The sequence below is a fragment of the Mastigoproctus giganteus genome, chromosome 13 (genome assembly GCF_048544385.1).
Source record: "Mastigoproctus giganteus isolate SK-2022 chromosome 13, ASM4854438v1, whole genome shotgun sequence".
Classification (NCBI taxonomy): Eukaryota; Metazoa; Arthropoda; class Arachnida; order Uropygi; family Thelyphonidae; genus Mastigoproctus; species Mastigoproctus giganteus.
Window position 1 is genome coordinate 27981522 of NC_143587.1, and position 20701 is coordinate 28002222.

Genomic DNA, 20701 nt, shown 5'->3' on the forward strand with positions numbered 1-20701 from the left:
TGACGCCTGACCACTCGGGTACTGCGGCCTGCTAACATTTCAAATATTGTTTTCATCTTACGCTCAATTTTTGGAAGTAAAGCTGCTTATGAATCGCTGTTTCTACACTACCGACACTGCTGTTTTCTTCTTGTAAAATTCCACGCACCTTAATGCGGCGGTTGTTCGGAATAAGCTTTGTTACATTGTTAATGTTGACGTATGGGACCGCTGTTTGTGGTCGTATAGAATGGGGAAAATTTCTCTCTCTCTCTGGGTAGGTAAATGGGAGAAACCCCGGGGTTCGCACAAACCTTAACATTGTTTCTCGACTGTCCTTCAATGTAGTACTCTCTCTCTCATACATCAGTGTGTTCGACCCGTGCTTCATTGCCAGAATCTACTAGATGTCTTCAAAGAATACTGAAAGGTTCAGAAGTTTTGATCCTTCTTTCACCTTCTTGGATTATAACACCAATCCAATCGATATTTATGAAAAATGGTGAAAAGAAAGCGCAATGTGTAATCCCCAGTGGCGCAATTGGTTAGCGCGCGGTACTTATAAGACAGTACTAAGTAATGCCGAGGTTGTGAGTTCGAGCCTCACCTGGGGAAATTACCTTTTTTGATATCTTTAGACAACCAAATATCAGTGACCTTTCAGAAAAAGTGATCGAATGTAAATACTGTACATTATTTTAATGTTCATATATTGCATTTTTAATTTTGTATTCATTGTATATTTTTGAAAATCATCAATATTATTATTGTTATCATTAAGTATAGAGGTAACCGAAGTAAGTAGATAACACATTTGACACGCTTTCCAAAAACAAATGCTATTCTAGTGGTATGTTGTGCTCAGGACCGGCTCTAAGTGACAAGCTTGCAGTGACGTAAGCTGAGCTGCGATATTGAGAACCCAATTACAGGAGTGGAAAAGGAGACAGCTTCCCCTGGAAAATGATGAATGTGGGTTTGTATCAGTAAATTAGAGGTTGGAATTCCATCACTGAAGGTGATGGATTTTGAAATTTTTGCAACCGGGTCATGCGATAAACCTATCGAAGATCGCTAGTTTATTTTACATAGAAAAGATGAAAAAGGGAGAGGAAATACGAAAAAAAAATGACAGGGGTGGGATTCGAACCCACGTCTCCGAAGAGACTGGTGCCTTAAACCAGCGCCTTAGACCGCTCGGCCACCCTATCTGGTGAAGAAAGAAATATATGAAATAGTTAAAAGGAACCATTTTACTTCGGGTTTCTAAGATTCAGAGGTGAATTGGGCAGCCTGAAAAATATTTTAGTAGTTCTCCCCTTTATTTTTATTTAACTATACCGTTTATCAATCATAGAGGTTAAGGACTGGAAAACTTCCGCAATCACAAAACTCGAAGTTGTTGTTGTTGTTGTAGAAGCATCAGCTACTAAGACCATATTGCTCCTAATTGTGTATGGTGTATAAATTGCGTATGTTCTGAGGTCGATTTTCTGTTTTCTGGACGAAAAACCCAGTTCCGGGGAGAAAAAAACATGCTACTCTCGCCTAAGACCGACTAACTCAGCCACATTGTGAAAAGAGCCCCCATAAAAGTTTCTCACGTCATTGACGAGACTCGAACTCAGGTTTTTTCCACGAGGTGTGGGGAGAATGGCGATCCTACCAACACGACCTCGTGCTACCCACGAGGGCGCAAAACTCAAAGTAATGAAAAGAAAGTAGCAATGTAAATTATACGTAAAAAATTAAAAAATCATGTGTAAGTGTTTAAATTATCCGTAATCCAAACACGAATCCAAATTTGTAAGAACAAAAACGAAGCTTGGCATTCTGGAATATAATAGGGATGATCTATTATCCCTAAATGCAAAATGCAAGTGATAAAGGGGATGATGCAGTGGATAGAAAGTGGCTCTTAAACAATTGTGCAGTTCAAGACTGCTTATACGTTCTAGAAGTTAAAGGTAAAACATAACAGTTATGTTTTTAAATAGGATACACCAGTTGTTCACAAAAGCATCATTTACAGTTCGACATACGTTTGCTAATAGAGACCACCAACAGAGAGAGGCTAGTACGCTTCAAAATAGTTGTCCTGGTGCAATTTCATAATTTTATAAGTATCACAGATTCAACTATTCTGGTGATGCTGTATCATTCAAAATGATATTAGTAACGTAGGCAGAATTGTGGATTTGTCTGTCTATTTGTCTCTAAGCCCAAGGCTTAGTATTGGGAGACTGGAGACATGAAGAGATTTTTCGAGAGAGCTGATGGTCTCACAGAAAGCCAGACCATCAGGAGCCCCATCAAGAAATTTCCCGATGTCCTGGTATCCCAAACTGCAGTTTCTAAGAATCTGTTCAAAAAGGTACACTCATGAGCCAAAACATTATGACCGCCTACTTAATAGCGTGTCGGGCCGCCTTTCTTCGTGATAACCGTTTGCATCTGGCTTTGCATCAACTTCAAGAGACCGGGAAAGGTGTCTTTCCTCAGGTATCCTGAACCAGCTAAACAGAATGACGTCCCAGAGCGAGGCAATGTCGTGGACTGACGAATACTGCGTTCTACCGCATCCCGCAAACGCTCGAGATTGATGTCGGAAGAATTTGGCAGCCGGGGGAACACACGAAATATTTGCACATGATTCTTGAACCATTCCTGCACAATGCGGGCCTTCTGACAAGGGATGTTGTCTTGTTGAAAGTGTCTATTGCTATTTGGATACACGGTCACCATGTAGGACAAAACGGAGTCCGAAACAATGCCAAGGTAGGATCTGGCAGTGAGGGTATGTTCAGTGAAGATGAGGGGAAGCCAAGTGATATCCATGAAAACTTCTCCCAAACCATGATGACGGTCGTTCAACATTTTTTTTTTTTTTCATTCATTTATTAATTACACACAATATAGTCTCAACATTATGTACATAAAAGTATATACATGATTTATATACAAGATATATTTACATATAATTATATGCTCTGACAAACATTAAACTCTCATGTGTGTGTGCAAGTGTGTTCTTATTCAGGGTAGCTCCCAGGCATAAGCCCAAATCTACCTTGAGAACTTGGGAATATATAGTCTTTACAAAGCAGTCCTTAAAAAGTATGTTAAATTACTTGAGTCTGATTTTACTGTAGCGCTATTCGCACTTGAAATCCCGCACCCACTGCAGGTAGTGCAATACCAGTGAGTGCCAGCAATCCCGCGCCCCGGGTTGGCCATACCAGGGAGCCAGCAGGGAAAAAAAAAATAATAATAAAAAAAAAAAATATATATATAATAAAACAACAATAATATTCAATAGTCTGGATGGCATAACTATAAACTCCAAAAATCACAGTTCAATTGAATATTTCCTCAGCTGCTGTTTCACATGCACTGGAACCTCCAAAACCAATAACGGTACTATCCAGCAATCTCCAACTGTACGCCATGGATAATAGACGCTTTAGACCACCAGACCCGACGCAATGAATCTGATCCAGCACGGCAGAATCCAGAATGGAGTATTCATGATTGCAGCACAAAGACAACCAACCAGAGCACCAGACCCAACACCATGAATCAGGTCCAGCACCCCAGCCGCCAGCCAGATGCAGAAACCAATAGTGAAACTCCATGAAGACAATTAAGACACTAGGTTTGCCTCTGAAGAAAGGCTCTGAGAACAGTTCTTCTTGCAAAAACAGCAGCTGAAAACTCCTGAAATAAATTAAAACAGTCACGATTTGCAATAAGCAAATGCACTGTATCAAATGATAAGTCAGGAATATGCGCCATCAGATCGCCTATGCCGTACGCATATCTTCAAGAGCGTCCGTTGGTTGGTGTACTCGGAAACGTTTCTCTGTCCGCCCTGGTTGTAGCCTGCCGTAAATTGTTGGATCGTGACCCCGCCTGTTGTTTTGGACAATGCCTGTGGTATCTATGATGCTGGTTCCCACGCTTCTAACGCTGCAAATAATGTCCTGTTCGAACTCCATCAGGTCCTTCCATTTTCCCCATTGCCGGGTTTCGTACTGAAGAACTGATGGGCACTACCGAGCTGTCAATATATATGCTGCGCCGGTCAGTGACGTCACTCCTTGGTTCTACGGGATGCGTTCAGTTGTAAAGACAGGGATGGTCATAACTGAAGTGTATGTCCAGTTACACAATAACTGCATGGTGTTTTAAAATCCCACACTCGACATAATATTTGGATAAACTAATTCGTCACTTTCTAGTCTTCAGGTTAGCCAAGCTAGTTTTTGTCTCTGCGTCCTGATTTCATGTCTCCAGTATTTCGCTTTCTCCATCAACATGACACATCTACTTTTTTGTGCCAATCGCCAAAGTAAGTCAGGCTTGTGGAGTAAATAGCCAACACCAAAGGTGATGTTTTCTCCTTTAGAAAACAGGCTGCTATTTAGGACACAAATTTCCATAAGTTGTATCTTTGGAGGACTGGTTCTGTCGAAGGGAAGAAAATTTTATTTTAATTTCTTACTTTGACCACTTCCAGTACTAAACACAACAGTTAAATAAGGCAAGCTCTGGTAATACTAATAAAAATAAATATTGCATCTTTTTGAAATATTTTGTTACTGCAAATAGAGCTCATTCTGTCTCCTTCTACCATTGCGTGAAAAAAAAAAAAATAAATAATAATAATTGCCGCATTTCTATTGGCCCAATTTTGATGAAAATTTCGATGGCTGGACAAATCTTTCTAATAGACCAAATATAAAATTCCATAAAAATTCGTCCACTTGGAGTCGACGTGTTAGATGCGAGAGGATGGACCATTCGGCGAGGACAATAGATGCTTAAAACTTTGCAACGTTAAAAGGAGAAATAAATTCATTGATGAACTGTGCACATTTTTGTTTAATATACGTGTTTAGGTAATTTATACTCTTACAAGAATTTTTCAGCATTAAACTTTATCACTGGAATAATAAATTACTGATTTGTCTTCGGAATTTCACTTATGATGAGGTATAGTTAAAAGGGAAGAAAGCAATTTTCACCAACAGATTCCCTTTATGACGACTGTAAAGTTATTGAAGATATAAAGTCACTGGGGTACATGGTCTGTGGCATTTTGCCACTATTGCTGTCCTATTGTAATGCTGTATGACAAGGTTATTCAGTCAAAAATAATTAGATTATTCAGTTATCTTCATCGTAATTGCGAGAGAGTTGCTGATTACAATATCCCTTCGGGGCTGCTAGAGACCAGTCCTTAAAAGGAGGTAATATACAGTAAAGAATTGTAAAAGAATCAGGTGAACTTACAATGGCATTACTCAAGGACACTGTTATTTTATAAGTGCCCGACACTAGCCAATTGCATCACTCAGGATTATATTGCAAGCTTTATTGTATTAAATACCACAGGATTCAGAATGAGCTCAACTAGTTGTAAACCTATAAGCCAATAGGAAACCATGACATAATACTTCGAATGTCATGGTTTGAAGATGTTTTGCATTTGTGTACTAGCTTGAGTAGTTCTTCGAGAGTAGCTTCTTTAAGCAGGCATCCACCGGGACCTTGTTCAGAAGGTCCTAGACTCGCCACGCGATATAGAAATCGTATACGTACACTGCCGTACCAAAGGTATTCGGACACAAAGAAATAGTATTTAGTCCCGCAAAGAAAAAGAAAACAGATTAAAATTTCAAATAAAAGTTACATTTTTAATCACTAAGGTTAAGGTTAAGATCTAAGGTTAAAAATGTAAACTTACATTTAAGTGAAAGAACGGGAAGTCTTTTTTTTTTTTTTTTTTTACCTTGATGATGTTTCTTATTGAAAACGAACTCGACAAGACTGCTTGCTTGTGCTCAAGGGAAAATTTTTAAATAAATTTTAATTAAAAATTTTCTGTTTATACACCGGGACGATTACACGGTTAAAGGAGTTCACCAGGTTGAAAGAATACAAGAAACAGCACTGTATTTAGCAGTCACGGGCTTGAACCCCGGTCACTCTAAGCACGTGTACTTATGTACATTCACACTTGACCATTCGGATTTGATGTCATAGAAATCCTTTGAACTTGACGTTTTTAATTTCCAGAATTAAAAGTTGATAATTTTCTTATTGTAATTGGTAATAAATGCGGGGAAATTGCACTTGGTTTTTTGAAAATACATTGGTGCCAAATACCAAGGAGCAAACATGAAAACGTAAATACATTTTAAACATAAATAAAAATAGAACTAAATATTCGTTATTTATGAAACAAATATTTCTGTCTGATTCCATAACCTGGGGCCGGATTTAGGCATAAGCCAAATATGTTATGACTTGGGGACCCTTGGTGAAGTTAATTACGTATTTTGAGGCTAGGGCTTCAGATATACTCGTAATCACACATTTTCTGATTTTTTGCCTCATCATTTCATCGTACTGTCACTCTGTGTATGACAGGGAAGATCAGGAGGAATTTAGCAACGTTCGTTGCAACTGAAAGAAAGTTGCTGATTTCATAGCCCTTCAAGGCTGTAGAGGACACAAAAGTGAAAGTACAAAAAGAAATTTCCCGAGGAGAGGCTCGAACTCACAACCTCGGCGATACTTTAAAAAAAGGCTATAGGAGAGTACTGCGTTATACGTACCAGTCACTAACGAATTGCGCTACTGGAAATTACTTTCAGAATGGATGGTATACAAAAGTAATGGATTCAGAATAACTTGCAATACATCGGAGACATTCGGAACGTGGAAAACCAAAATGCTAATGTTACAGTTCCAAAATTTTCCTTCATCATCCAGGTTTTAGTGTGCAAATAAAATTCCTACTCATATTTACAATAACATATGGTAGTCGACTTCCTGGAAAGAGAACACACGACCTTCCCCTGAATGATATGCTGTGAAGACATTTTTTCTCTTACGTTCAGCGCCGACCGGGCTAGCCAGGTGGGTAAAGTGCCTACCTGGCAACCCAAAGGTCGCGGGTTCGAATCCCCCCTCGGGCTTGGATCAAAGTACTGCAAAAACCTTGGGAGGTGCACTATGGCCACAGAAGCCGATGCGCCAACAACTACCAAAAAAAAAAAAAATCTTACGTTCAGCAGCCTCTTGAAGGATCCATGGACATCTTGTTCAGCGGGATCCATGGACATCTTGTTCAGCGGTTTTCAGATTTTAAGAGGAATGGATGGCATAGATGATATACAGTACATTCCAGTTCGCCAGAAGATTTAAAAATTGCATAACCTACGGAAAACATGCTGAACCTGCCATTTCAGAGTAAATTTATGACTGACTCACTTAAACTTTTTATTATGATTTTATATATACAACAGGAGATCTCAAATAATACGAGGGTCTTCCATATTGCAATTTTGTACCACAAATGTTTTGACAAGTTTTCGCTGATTTGGCGTCCTCTTTCTGATGAAATTGCAGCACCATCTCACATATGACTGTCACGTTTATAGTACCTTAGCATTTTCTCATTAAGGAAGTGGTGTTGAGTTAAAGTAGCACAATACGACGCAACTCGCTGTGAAGGTGTTGCACGTAGCATATGGAAGGGGAAAACTTCAATACTTGAGGAGCGTCAGGAGGGTAAGTAGGCGGGTTACCTTCCCCGAATTCGAGCAGTGTGAACGGAGCCCCAAGAACTGGAGTCGGCCTGCCCGCTGGAAAGGCCAGCACAAATTCGGTGAGACAGTTTACCCCAGAATCTGTGCTGGGTTCTCGATATCCCTGTTAATACTGTATAAACTTTGTTTTTAAGCCAGTTTACTAAGCTATTTTCTAAGCCACGTTCAGCCCAGAATTGTACAGAACTGGTTCCAGAACATAAGAGTAAATTAATCGTATTGCAATGGCCTTCCTCGTCCACCTATCAAATTTGCAACAACTGTGCGAAGCAATTAAGTAAACATAGACCAAAATATCTGTTACGCGCTTTGAACACTTGGTTGAGTCCATATCACGACGAATCCAGGCCAGGCTGTTCTGAGGGCTAAAGGGGGACCTGTTCACTATTAAATAGATGTACCCAATAAAGTGACCACTCAGTACAGATTATTATTATTTCTTAACTATTTCAGTATTCATACAATATCTGATATAGTTTATAAATTATACAAATAAAACTAATTTTCTTCAATAGGGTGTCCAAATACTTTTGTGAATTTAAAAATACAAACAGTAAACAGTCGCTACTTTCAATCACAGCAAAAAAAAAAAAAAAAAAAAAATTAAAGAAATTAAAATTTAAAGAAAAATTTATAATATTTGGAAAATTATATTTTTATTAGTTCTGAATTTCTCAGGCAAAATTCGTGGATATTTAAAATATTACTTGCATTTTCTGTAATAAATTTTACTTCAATTTCATTTCATCCAGCTTTTAGGATATTGAATGAAACAATTGTTCCTCCAGAGGTCGCTCACTTGAAATGAACAAACCTTATTTCGGCTGCTATTTCTTTAACTAATTTATCTTGTCTATGCGGTCATTGCAACGAAGTCTACAAAAAGAAGTTTGTAACTTCCTGTGCCATGCATTTCATGTGTCTATTAAAAGCTACAAAAAGGTAAAAAAAAATTAAGTAGATATTAATAGCGATTCTAAATTAAGTGACAGTTTTACTCCTGTTTTTTTCGCAGTTGAAGTGATAAAAAACTTGTTTACGTTGCTTTAGTTTCATTCAAAGCGCCCTCTTTTATCGTTCAACTGTGGAATTAACATTCATAATTACGCTGTAATCGAAGATTTAAAACAGTAAGCGAGCATACCTTTCTTTTTTTGAGTTGAATCTTCCACTGATGAGTTTACGAGGTAATATTCGGTTGTTAGAGATTTTTGGTCGGCCAATAGTAGTACAACGAACCTGTATCAGGTCAGACAATAATATATAATTTTCAATCGTCAGCAAATGGCTGAAAAGCAGGATGCGATGCCAAGAAAGGTTGCAGATTTAAGATATAAACAAATCTCACATGACAGAACAATTTGTTTGGGTCAGCAACTGATTTCGGAGGTTACAAACTTTTAATATATCTGCTGGAAACAAGGATCACATACTTGCTCAGGCTTACGAAAGTTATATTGGTTCATTTCCTAAATGTTTTTGTTCGTTCGATCTTAATCCGCTTTGTTTCTGTGGCTTTTGGGATGCTCAGTTCAACAAGGAAATTTCTCTGTGGGCTAATCCAGTTTCTTCAATTTTAGAAAAAGGAAGAAGAAATTAGCATTAAGCCTTCGTTTTACGCGTAAAGTTTTGTTTAATCTTATTGATTGATTTATCTCGTGGATAGAACATTTTTTAGAATCGCCGTCCTCCCCACACCGGGTGGAAAAGACCTGAGTTCGAGTCTCGTCGATGACGTGAGGAATTTTTATGGGCATTTTTCACAAGGTGACTGAATTAGTCGGTCTGAGACGAGGGTTACATTGTGTTTTCTCCCGTAAACTCGGGTTTTTCATCCAGCAAACAGAAATCGACCTCAAAACACACAGGAAATTCTTAGGTCGATTTCTTTTTTAAAGACAGTATACACGGAGCAATATGGCCTTAGTCGCTGATGCTCCTAAAACTCATCTACAACAACAATAGAAAATACAATATCCACTGTACCAGTGGATATTGTATTTTTGTATATTGTATACTTTTATGTATATTATAAATGTATGAGTTCTTTTCAATTACCCAAGAACGATTTTGAAAATTGATTTGCTAATTTACTTTATTAATTAGCACATTACCATTTATGAGATAGTTAACAGATAGTACACATACACTGAATGGCCATTTTATTAGGTACGCCTAATAAAGTGGCCATTGAAATTGATGAAATGGAGCCAGTACAAAAGTGGTAATCAAAGAGGCGTTTTCACTATTTGTATCTTTTCATGGTTGGGATATTGCAGCCAACTAACTAATCAAATTCCACTGTTGTCATCAAATTCAAGAAGGTACGGTTAGTGTGGACAGTGGAGAATTTGAAAAACATTACTTGGTCTGACGAATTCTGGTGTTTGCCGTTTCATGCTGATGGAAGGACCAGAATATCGCGAAAACAGCATGAGTCCTGTGTGGTGAAACGAGTTTTTGGAGTAGTAATTGGCAGCCATCCAATTTGCAACAACTGTAGCAAGGTTAAGGTATTGCGTCAATATGGACCATAGGAGATTCTCGAATGCTTCCCTGTGTTCTTTAACAATCATATCATATTCTCGGCAGTGGCAGACCTGGCGATATGTATACAAATCACAAAATGCAAATTTTAGAATTTACAAAAAAAAAAAAAGTGGGGTTGGGGGACCCCTCATTAATGAGGGGTAATGTGGCACCCCACATAAAATGGTTGGGGATCCCTGTAATATCTGTTTTCGGTTACCAGAAAAGAGTCATTTTTGATATAACAAATAATAAACTATCCGGCATTTTTACATATAAATCTATTTATGCTTGAAATATTTCTTGCAGTCTAACAATGCAAACATGCAACGTAGTAGTAGTGGCATGTGATGCAAGAAAGCAAGTGTATGAGTTTATGCATCATCAGCCAAAAAAAAAAAAAAATTTCAAAACAATTCCCTCTAAACGTTTGTCCAGTTCCTCCTTATTTTTATTTAACCTATCAACTTCCACAACGACAGATGGAAATTTGTTCCAGCAAGTAACCACCCGCTGGCTAAAGGCAAATTTCCGCACATCTGTCTTTCCTCAATTTCAATTTATGCCCCCTTAGGTTCGTAATCTGAACAAGTGGAAGAATCCCATCAGAATTCAGCGTGCTCAACCCATTCAAGGCCTTATACACCTCAATGAGATCACCTCGCAGGTGCCTAGTCTCCAGCCGCTGCAGAACATAAGCCTCTCTTGGTAAGAGGATCCCTTCATTCCCCTCACCAATCTTGTTGCCCTTCTCTGTACACGCTCGAGCAAATCTACATCCTTCCTAAAATGAGGCCTCCAGACCTATACACATTACTCAAGGCGTGACCTGACCATTGCTTTACACAGAGGGACAATCGCCTCCTTTTCCCTGCTAGCAAAATTCCTGTATATCATTGACAAAACCCCATGACCTGCCCTGGCAACCTGTCTGCATTGCTCAGAAAACTTCATATCTGACTGCACAATTACTCCCAGGTCTTTTTCATTTTCTACCACCTTAAGTCTACCACCACACAGTTGGTACGTTTCTCTGGGGTTACTTCTAACCATATGCAGTACTTTGCATTTGTCAAGGTTAAACTTCAGTTGCCACTTCTCAGCCCATTTGCCCAAATTTTCTAGATCCTGTTGTAGTAGCACACTGCCATTACTGTCATTAACAACTCTGCCAACCTTTGTATCATCTGCAAACTTCGACACTAAGCCTGATATACCTTCATCAATATCATTGATAAATATACAAAACAACAGACGACCGAACACCGAACCCTGTGGGACTCCACTAATAACATTAGTCCACGAAGGGCAGCACCCATTAATTACCACCCTCTGTCTTCTCCCACTCAACCATCCTTTTATCCATTGTAGCAACTTACCCTTAATACCATTCTGTTCCAATTTGTACAATAGTCTTCCATGCGCAACAGTGTCAAAAGCTTTCCTGAAATCCAAATATATGATATCAGAATTATTTTTTGCATCCAGTTCCTTTGTAACCACATCATAATAACCAATCAAATTTGTCAGACAAAACTTTCCCTTAACAAACTCATGCTGTGTCTGAATTATTGCTGCAGTCTTGTCTAGATGATCTTGCAATGCATCTTTAACCATTGACTCCATTATTTTACCCGGAACAGCAGTTAAACTAACTGGTCTGTAATTACCCGTGTCACCCTTCGATCCCCCTTTGTGAATTGGGGATATATTTGCACATCTCCAGTCTATGGGTACCTCCCCTGAGTCCAAGGATTCTCTCATAATTATGGCTAAGTTTGCTTACTTCCTTTGCGGCCTCCTTTAATATAACTGGATTGATCCCATCCACCCCAGGTGCCTTTTTTATGTTTAACTTCAACAATTTCTCTTCCACTTTGCTCTCAGTTATTACAAAATCATTAAACACCCTGCTAAAATTTGATAACCTTCTGGCATTTTCAAACCTTAATAACTCCTCATGTGTGAATGTAGATGCAAAATTCTCATTCAGTTTGTTTTCTATCTGAGCAGGATCATCAGCAGTCGAACCATCGATGTCAAGTGGACCAATCAGATTCATCCCCTTCCTTTTATATAAGTAAAGTAACGTCCCGCTCATAATGTCGGGAATTCTATAATCTACTTGCAATCCAGAAGGCAAGTCAAACTGAGCAACCTGCGTATGTCTTGCATATATATTGTGTTAAAGGAATTCCAAACCTTGAAAGTGTGATAACGCACGCTCTTATTTTTTTCATTATTTATTTGTTTATTTTTTGTCGTCTGCTTGCGTATCTCCCTGCCAAACAGCATGACGTAACAATCAAACCAAGTTTTTTGTCGGTTGCCTAATTGCAAATCAGACGTGAAGTTATTCCCATTGATATCACATTTCTCCCTTGTTAGCCAACTACTTCGTTACCCAGTACACGTTATGACATCATGCTTAAGTCACTATATTTTTTGCTTATTTCGGACACTCAGACAAACTCTGAGATATTATTCTTTATTTACTATTCACTTTTTTCATTCTGCGTAATGAATTCTATATTGGTGCATCTCGGCCCACTTTCTGCGGGACACTAATGGCAAGTTTCCTCCAGCCAGGCCATTCATCCCTCTTTGGGGGAACTTCGCCTGCTAATGGTCTTTCTAAAAAGCAGGTTATGCTGATGGTTCTGTAGGTTGGAAATATGAATAAAAAATCGAGTTCATAAACAGGGAGAAACTCAGAAACGCCCATTTTAAAATGCAATATCAATAATTACAAAATAATAATTTGTTACTAATATAATATAATTAAAATTATTTAATTATTTAAGCTGATTAAAATCTATTTATTTAATAAATTAAATTTTTAATTATTAACTAATTAGAGTAATTAATACAATAATTACTTTTGATTAGTAGTAATTTTATGCTGATTAAGAAAAGTAGTATCTGAACGAAACGTTAATCCCATTAGTTTATCCAAATTATTTTACTTTTGTTTTTCTGGCCATTAAAATGGGTTGTCTAATCTAAAACGAAAATCTAAATCATTCTCTTCTTTTTGTACTAGAGTTCCTTGTATCTCTCCTCTGGGAGACCTATAGGTTGTTATGTAAGGTCTTTGACACAATACCTGTGGCGGGCACGATGATCGGGATGGTCGTTACTTGTTGCATATGCCACATCTCTTTGATCTCCTGTCTTAGGTCCGTCGTTATTATTATTATTATCTTATATTATTTTTTCTTGATTGGGGATTCCACCTAGTGACGAGTATTGCTATCAAGTACACAGGGTGGTTGTTGTTATGTCTGGTGTTACTGTTGGTCGAGGAACTCTCTGACTATCCTACAGTTGTTCAGGATTGCGACTTTCTGGAGTTCCTTGTAGGTGTTCGTTGGGAGACCTATTGCTGTTAGGCTGTTATGTAGGGTCTTTGGTACCATACCTGTGGTTGACACAGTGATCGGGATGGCCGTTACTTGTTGCATATTCCACATCTCTTTGATCTTCTGTCTTAGGTTCGTATACTTCCTGATTTTTTCCCCATGGGTTTTCTGCAGGTTGCCAGTGTTGGGTACCGCTATGTCAATCAGATAGGTAGCCTTTTCCTTCTTGTCCATACGGGTTATGTCCCGTTTGTTGTGGGATTGTCTTATCTGGAGTTCCCAGTACAGCTTGTGGGTTGGGGTCTCTAGTACTGCCTGGGGTTCGTACTTGTAGTACGGTTATTATTATTATTATTATTGTTATTATTATTATCGTTATTTCTTAGTATGATTTTCATGATGTACGTATTCATTTCGATGCTCCACTTCATGGTTGGCGTTTTCTTCCTTCCTGGGTGGTCACTAGCGCAGTTGCGCAGGAAGCACTTCCAGTTGGTGGGGCTGGATGGTCCTGTCCTTCTCTTCTGGTAGCCAAACGGAGGACAGCGTCACTTGCTCCACTGTCTTCCTCGAGAGACTCTCTGACTTTTCGAACCGACCTATCTGCCTAAGGCCTGAACGCCAGTGACTTTATCCTGCGCCACACTAGATGCAGTATGATTATTATTTCGCTGCGACATCATCCATCATTGAGGTGGACCTGTTTAGCTTCGACTTATTTCTGTCTTAGCCGCCACTCCGACCAAGGAAGCCACACGCTTTTGCTGCACTAGAAAAAAAAAAAAAAAAACATGTAAAAAGTGGATAAGAAAACAAAAATTATGGCCTTCCCTCCTTATGTAGATAACATTCAAACTGACCTTTGAATTTCTTCAAATTGTTAACCTCATCTACCTGAGGAGGCAACTTTTTTCCAGTAATCAACTCGCTAGCTAAAAGAAAACACTTTCTACAATCTAATCTAAACTTCATCCCCTGTAATTTGAAATAATGGCCCCTAATATTTGAATTCTTCATAAGAGAGAAAATTCTGCCTTCATTCATTTTAATAACCCATCTCAGAGCCATATAAACTTCAATCAGGTCCCCTCTAAGGTTCCAGGTTGCCATTCTCTGTAGCCCACATTATGTCTCTTTGTATAAAACAGAATGTGGGCTACAAAGTTCTGACGTTTAGCTCGATTTTACTGCGTGGGACAACGCGAATATTTTATTGTAGCTGTGTTCGTGCTGCTGTATTCTGCAACACTGCCCAGTATTGTATGTTAATTTTTATATGTGGCCTCTGTGTTCACGAGATACCGTAGGGTCTCCAAATACAAGGGATTTTTGTCTTCCATTAACATATTGTCTCATATTTCCGACATATGTTTGGCAAACATAATGTGGGGTTCATGATTTGTCTTTTCCACCAATTCAAACGCTAAAATAAGCACAATACTTTCGTTCGGTGATTCTTCGCTTCTGATTTCTTGGGAAAATTTCCATAAGTATGGAATCAGGATTGTTGACAACTCAGTATCATCTGAAAAATATGTTACATTAATAATAATAACACATACTAACGATAAACTAACAATTTAAATACCCACAGCATTTTTGATATCCACTTCCCTGATGCCCTCGTGAGTAGCACAGTTGGTAGAATCAGGCGCCTCCGTAGCCAGGTGGGAAGGAGCAGCAGTGCGTAGCACACGCTTCTTGATTAGACCGGGGTTCGAGCCCGTCACCACCAAATACGGAGGATGCGGAAAGGTTAAGGAATGACCACCGCATATACTGGAGCAATATGGCCTTAGTTGCTAATGCTCCTAAAAACCAAAAACAACAACAAGTTGGTAGAATCGCCGTCCCTACCCGCACCGGGTAAAAAAGACCATAGTTCGATTCCGTCAATGACTTGAGGAATTTTTATGCGCCTTTTTTTAAACGTGGCTGAGTTAGTCGTCTCAGGCGAGGGTAACGTGGTTTTTATTCCGGAAACTCGAGTTTTTCATCCAGTAAACAGAAAAACGACCTTAGTATACACGGAGCAATATGGCCTTAGTCACTGATGCTCCTAAAGCCCTAATTCAATAACAACTTCCTTGGTGATGGAATAAATATCAAAAATTCCAAAAATTGACTTGTCATCATTAACAGGTAACTGCTGTGTGTTAATAACAGTATTCAGTTCGCTCTAATTACATTTGCTCGATGATAATATTTCTTAATCCTGGTTGCAGAATATAAATTGCAAGGCCTTCTAAAATGTAACCACAGTTAATATCTCTATATCAGACCTAAACCTTTCCTTGTCACCAACATTAAAGCTAGGGGGTAAGTATTTTGACCTTCAGACAGCGACAGAACTTGATTAGCGTTCTGTTAGGACATAATAGTTATTTGTATTTTGTTTTTGCAGCTGTTACGCCTTTAAAGTGTTGATGTAATTACTTCCCGCATACGTTACAGGAATATTGAATTTCTTCCCATAAAAATTTTTAAATATTTTTTTTTAGAATCATTATAAATTATATAATGCATAATGGAGTATTGATAATATCATTTGTTTATTTTCTAATCATACAAATAAGTCTTTCTCTATTTGAGGTTCAAGTTCTGGTAGGGTCGACGCTGTCATAGTGTAACATTACCAGTAAGGGAAAACACAATGTGGCAAATAAAAGTCAGAGAGAGAGAGAGAGAGAGAGAGAGACAAAAAAAACAAAAAAAAAAAACTCGGGAATTTTGTTTAAACGCAATGTTTGAATTCGATTTCAGATCAATACACTGTAATTTGAATACTGTATTTCGTCTTTATGTTATATACTAATTAAAATATAGGGTGATTAAAATTATTTATAAACTAATTTCAATAAATAAAATAAAAAATAACTTCTGCATGTAGCGCTAGTTATGATAGTTATTTCATTGATATAATATCGTCTGATAATTATTTGTTAATTATTTATATTATTTTCTTTGATATTATATCAAAATTGTTTTAATTATTTATTATTTTAATTAATTAATTATTTATTTTTATTATTTTTTATATAATTTTCTGGTGATATGATTTTACTGTGCAACCATAAATTACAGTTCGTCTGCGTGTCTCGAGATTGCCACATAAGGAAATCTGCGTTTAACCTAAACTGCCATTAACCTGCTGTAGGAGTTGAAAGCAACGTGACGTCATTGCATTGAAAATCTGAATTTTCGGTAGTTTTCTGGAACAATTTATTTTTCCTTGTTTTTCGAGCAAAACTAATTTCAAAATTACTCTTTCATAAATTATTTTTTCAACATCAGGGTAGCTATCTATAGAAATACCGCATATAGCGTTTTAATAAAGTATTTATTAATTCTTGCGGTAATGCAGTCTAACCTCATTACCGCAACGAGGCAACAAAGTAGTACTGGGCGGAACCGTGTCAAGCTGTTGGCACTGTTTTTCACCCGATAAAGCGATGACGACTATTGAGTACTTCCTTACTTAATGCTTTACCGTTTTAATACAACCAAATGAAACACTGATTTCTCTACGGTGGGCGAAGCCACACAATTCTCTTTCTTTCCCTCTTACTTATAAACAGGATTGGAATGAAAACAGTGCGAGTGGTTACCCCTGGTCAAATAATTTTAATGTAATCATTGTTTTTTAACTCAAGTAAAACAACTTTAAGAAATTATTCTCCTCGCTGTTGTTGTAATAGGATTTTAGGAGAATCAGCGACTAAGACCATATTGCTCCGTGTATATTGTCTGTAAATTGCGTGTGTTCTGTGGTCTATTTTCTATTTGCTGGATGAAAAACCAAGATTCCCACTTGCCTGGCCACGTTGTGAAAAAGGCCCATAAAGATTTCCCCCGTCATCAACGGGACTCGAACTCATGTCTTTTTCCACGAGGGAATTGTCCTCGACTGTAGCACAGTGTGTTATAATCACCAGCTGCCTCACATCGGGTGCAAAAATTGCGGGTTCAAATTGATCAATACCGAGAGGAACTTTTATGGGCTTTTTTTTTTTTTTTCACTCTGTGGCTGAGTTAATTGGTCCTTGACGCGGGTAGCAAAGTTTTTACCGCTGGGAAATTCGGGTTTTTACATCCAGGAAAGAAGGGAGGAAACCAACCAGGGAATACACGCATTTTATGGTCATAATACACATGGGTGGAGGAGGTTGTTCTCGAGCAATTCTAATAGGAGTTTTTTTTTTTAAATAAATCATTTATTTTAATGATTTCCCTCTACGTTTGCCTCTGGCTAGAGACGGAACAACTAGGGGAGGGAGAGCGAGAGCTTTCCCGTGCGCAGCTGGAGAAGGCATTCATAGCACGTGAAGGTTCCTGGGAATCGGCACAGAGGCGCACTTCTCGGGACTTGACCCGAGTACAAATAGACCGAGCAATGCTTCTGCTCCTGGCTATTAATAAGCATTCTGCCTGTTGGGTTTAGCGTAGATCATCTATCTATCTACAACAATAAGATGAGTCTATCGACCCATCTTATTGTTGTTGTTGTAGAATTTTAGGCGCAACAGCAACTTACTCCATGTGGAGCCGTATATAATATGACTGTAAATCGCGTATGTTGTGTGGTCTGCTTTCTGTTTTCCACACCAAAAGTACAAATTTCAGGGAGAAAAAACTACCTTTCCCTGAAACCGACTAACTCGGCCACGTTGTGAAAAAGGCCCATAAAAATTCCTCCCGTCATTGAAGAGAGATTAAAAGTCAGATCTTTTCCACGGGTGTGGGGAGGACGATGATAATACCAATTATGCTACCCACGAGGGCGACCCATCCTGCTGGGTGTCAATAGTGCAGGCTCGTGGTGGTGGTGGTGGTGGTGGTGGTTGTATAATTGTATGGTGAGCATTTTAGTAGTGGATATTCGACTCCTTGATACCAGTGGAGCAATATTTGGATGCATAGGTCTGGAAATCGTTTCTGAACAGGCGCATCTCTTCACGGCTGCAATGTATTCATCTGGAAATGGGTTCTTATAACAGGATAATGCTCATGTCCAGTGGCGGCTCGTGACTCTGATGTTTGGGGGTGCTGCGTCTTAACGTTACATTAAATTGCCTTGGTTATAAGACATGTAGACATACACAGTAATAATAATAAGCAGGTTAAAAATACTATAAAACATTAACTAGACATTTACCATTAATAGACTTTGATTTAAAAACAAAATCCATTCTTCGGTTTTTATTTGTTGAAAATAGATTAATAACTTTTTCATTCAAGTTGGTGCACTGTTGACCAAGCTTTTCTCTATTGAAAGCATTGCTCGAGCATTTAGCCTTTCCTGATTCACAGAGCTCCTTAAAAATGCTTTTGTTCTTTTTAATGTTGAATGGCAGCGTTCGGGCTCTGAAGTAGTCATTGGAATGGTCAAAAGAACTTTTATAAGTTTTGTAAGTTCACCAAGAACTTCAGCTAGATTATTTTCTGAAATAAATTTCAGCAAGTCAGTTAATTTTCAATAATTGCGTAGATCACGTCTGCTATAGAAAACTTCTAATTCCGTAAAAAGTTTTTCTCTTTCAATCATGGGATGATTGAAAGAGTAGTCATATCTTAGTTTTTAAATCATAGTTTTTAAAGGATTTTCACAGTACATTGAATTTCTGATTTTTAGAATGGCATTCTTAAAGTTTCCTATATATTCATGTATTTTAACTGCCTCAATTTGACAGCTACGAATGAAGCTTCTTTAATTTCTCTTTTTATTTCATCCCGGCATATTTGCAGCAAACAGTCAAGAATATCATTCTGAATAGTTTTTGAAATTCCTTTAAGTGTTGCATTACTTTCTAAATAGTCCTTTAAATTGGAATCTAATGGACAGGAGAAATTTATTAATCTTCAGAACACGCCTGGATTTTTAGAATTGTATTTTTCGTCATGTCCACGTAAAGGAATGTCCAAACTGTCCACAAAATTTAATGCAGTCTATTATTTTAGATAATACCTCACTATTCTTGTAACTTTTCTGTTATGTTTGCAGATCGAAAGTCTGTAGGCTTCACTAAGCTGTTCTTTAATATTTACGCTTCCTAAAAGCGATAGTGAAATCACATTATCAATATGTTTCTTGGAACTCTCATGTTTTAGAGTTTTTTCTTTCATTCTGTTTATGTTTATAAAGCCACTTTTTGTCCACGTTAAGTCACCTCCGAACAGTAAACATGAAAAACAAAACCATGCATTTTTAACTTCACAACCACAAAGCCAACTTTTCCTTCAGTACCATTCAGTTTTAAAACTGCGAATATATTTATTATTATTACTTATTCCCCGCTGAGAAATTTGAATCTTTGGCGTGGGGTGGCCTTTTTCAATCGCATTTTTTCTTGGAGAGATAATCGTGAAAAACTAAGTTGCTGAAGTTTATTCACTGTCACGCGATTTACTTAATGGGGAAGCATGGAGGCCATGACTGAATCAAATTTCACAAAATCGTGTGTCGTAGAAATAATGTTTTACTTACACACCACCTCATAACTTCAACTTACCAAGTTCAAGCTCAATTCGCAATTAAGCTATTATCATATAATTACACTGTTGAATGTTGAGTATTGACTTAACACTGATATTATTTAGTTATTTAATGGATATTCGGGCAAACAACAAAAAGACACCGACATTGTGGCTACACAGCCATCATGCGCGCTTTACAGTGACTTTGATTAGTTTCACTTATAAAAATTTTATATTGGCAAGTTGCCAATATGCTGGTTGCCAATGGCAATCAACTGCCAGATATTCACTGGAATGCAGAATGTGTCACTGCCTAGCGCACAGTGAGGCCTACTGTTAATTAAACTTCAAAGTTGGAAACGATTTCTTGTTTTTATTCGTTTATTATTGAAATGATTACTGGAAATAGAGGATGCGCATACTATATGCGGGTCCTGTTAATAAAAATATTCATTGTGTTGCATTGTTCTTCACAAAATTTCATATAACTCTGTTCACTGTATATCTAGATTTAAATAGCTGGGGGGTGCTGCAGTGCCTCAGTGCCTATGGACGAGCTGCCCCTGCCCATGTCACAAGTCCAGAATTGGTTCCAGGCACACGAGAGTGAATTCAGCTTACTGCAGTGGCCTTCCCAGCAGTTACCAGACCTCAATCCAACTGAGCACTTGTGTGAAAAGGTGGAATGAGATCATTGGAGTAGAGTTCCAAACCGTCCAATTCGTGGCAATTTTGGGA

General features: G+C 38.1%; 1 protein-coding gene and 2 non-coding genes across 3 annotated transcripts in view; 2 read left to right on the plus strand and 1 right to left on the minus strand.

The window, feature by feature from the left end:
• zormin (spectrin and immunoglobulin domain-containing protein zormin) overlaps positions 1–20701 on the plus strand; it is a 264807-nt gene that overhangs the window by 13558 nt on the left and 230548 nt on the right. The gene's annotated exons all lie outside the window — the stretch shown is intronic.
• TRNAI-UAU (transfer RNA isoleucine (anticodon UAU)) lies at positions 506–594 on the plus strand. The gene is given in 2 exon segments: positions 506–543; positions 559–594. It is a non-coding gene; the product is annotated as a tRNA-Ile (tRNA).
• TRNAL-AAG (transfer RNA leucine (anticodon AAG)) lies at positions 1109–1190 on the minus strand. Its single transcript has one exon. It is a non-coding gene; the product is annotated as a tRNA-Leu (tRNA).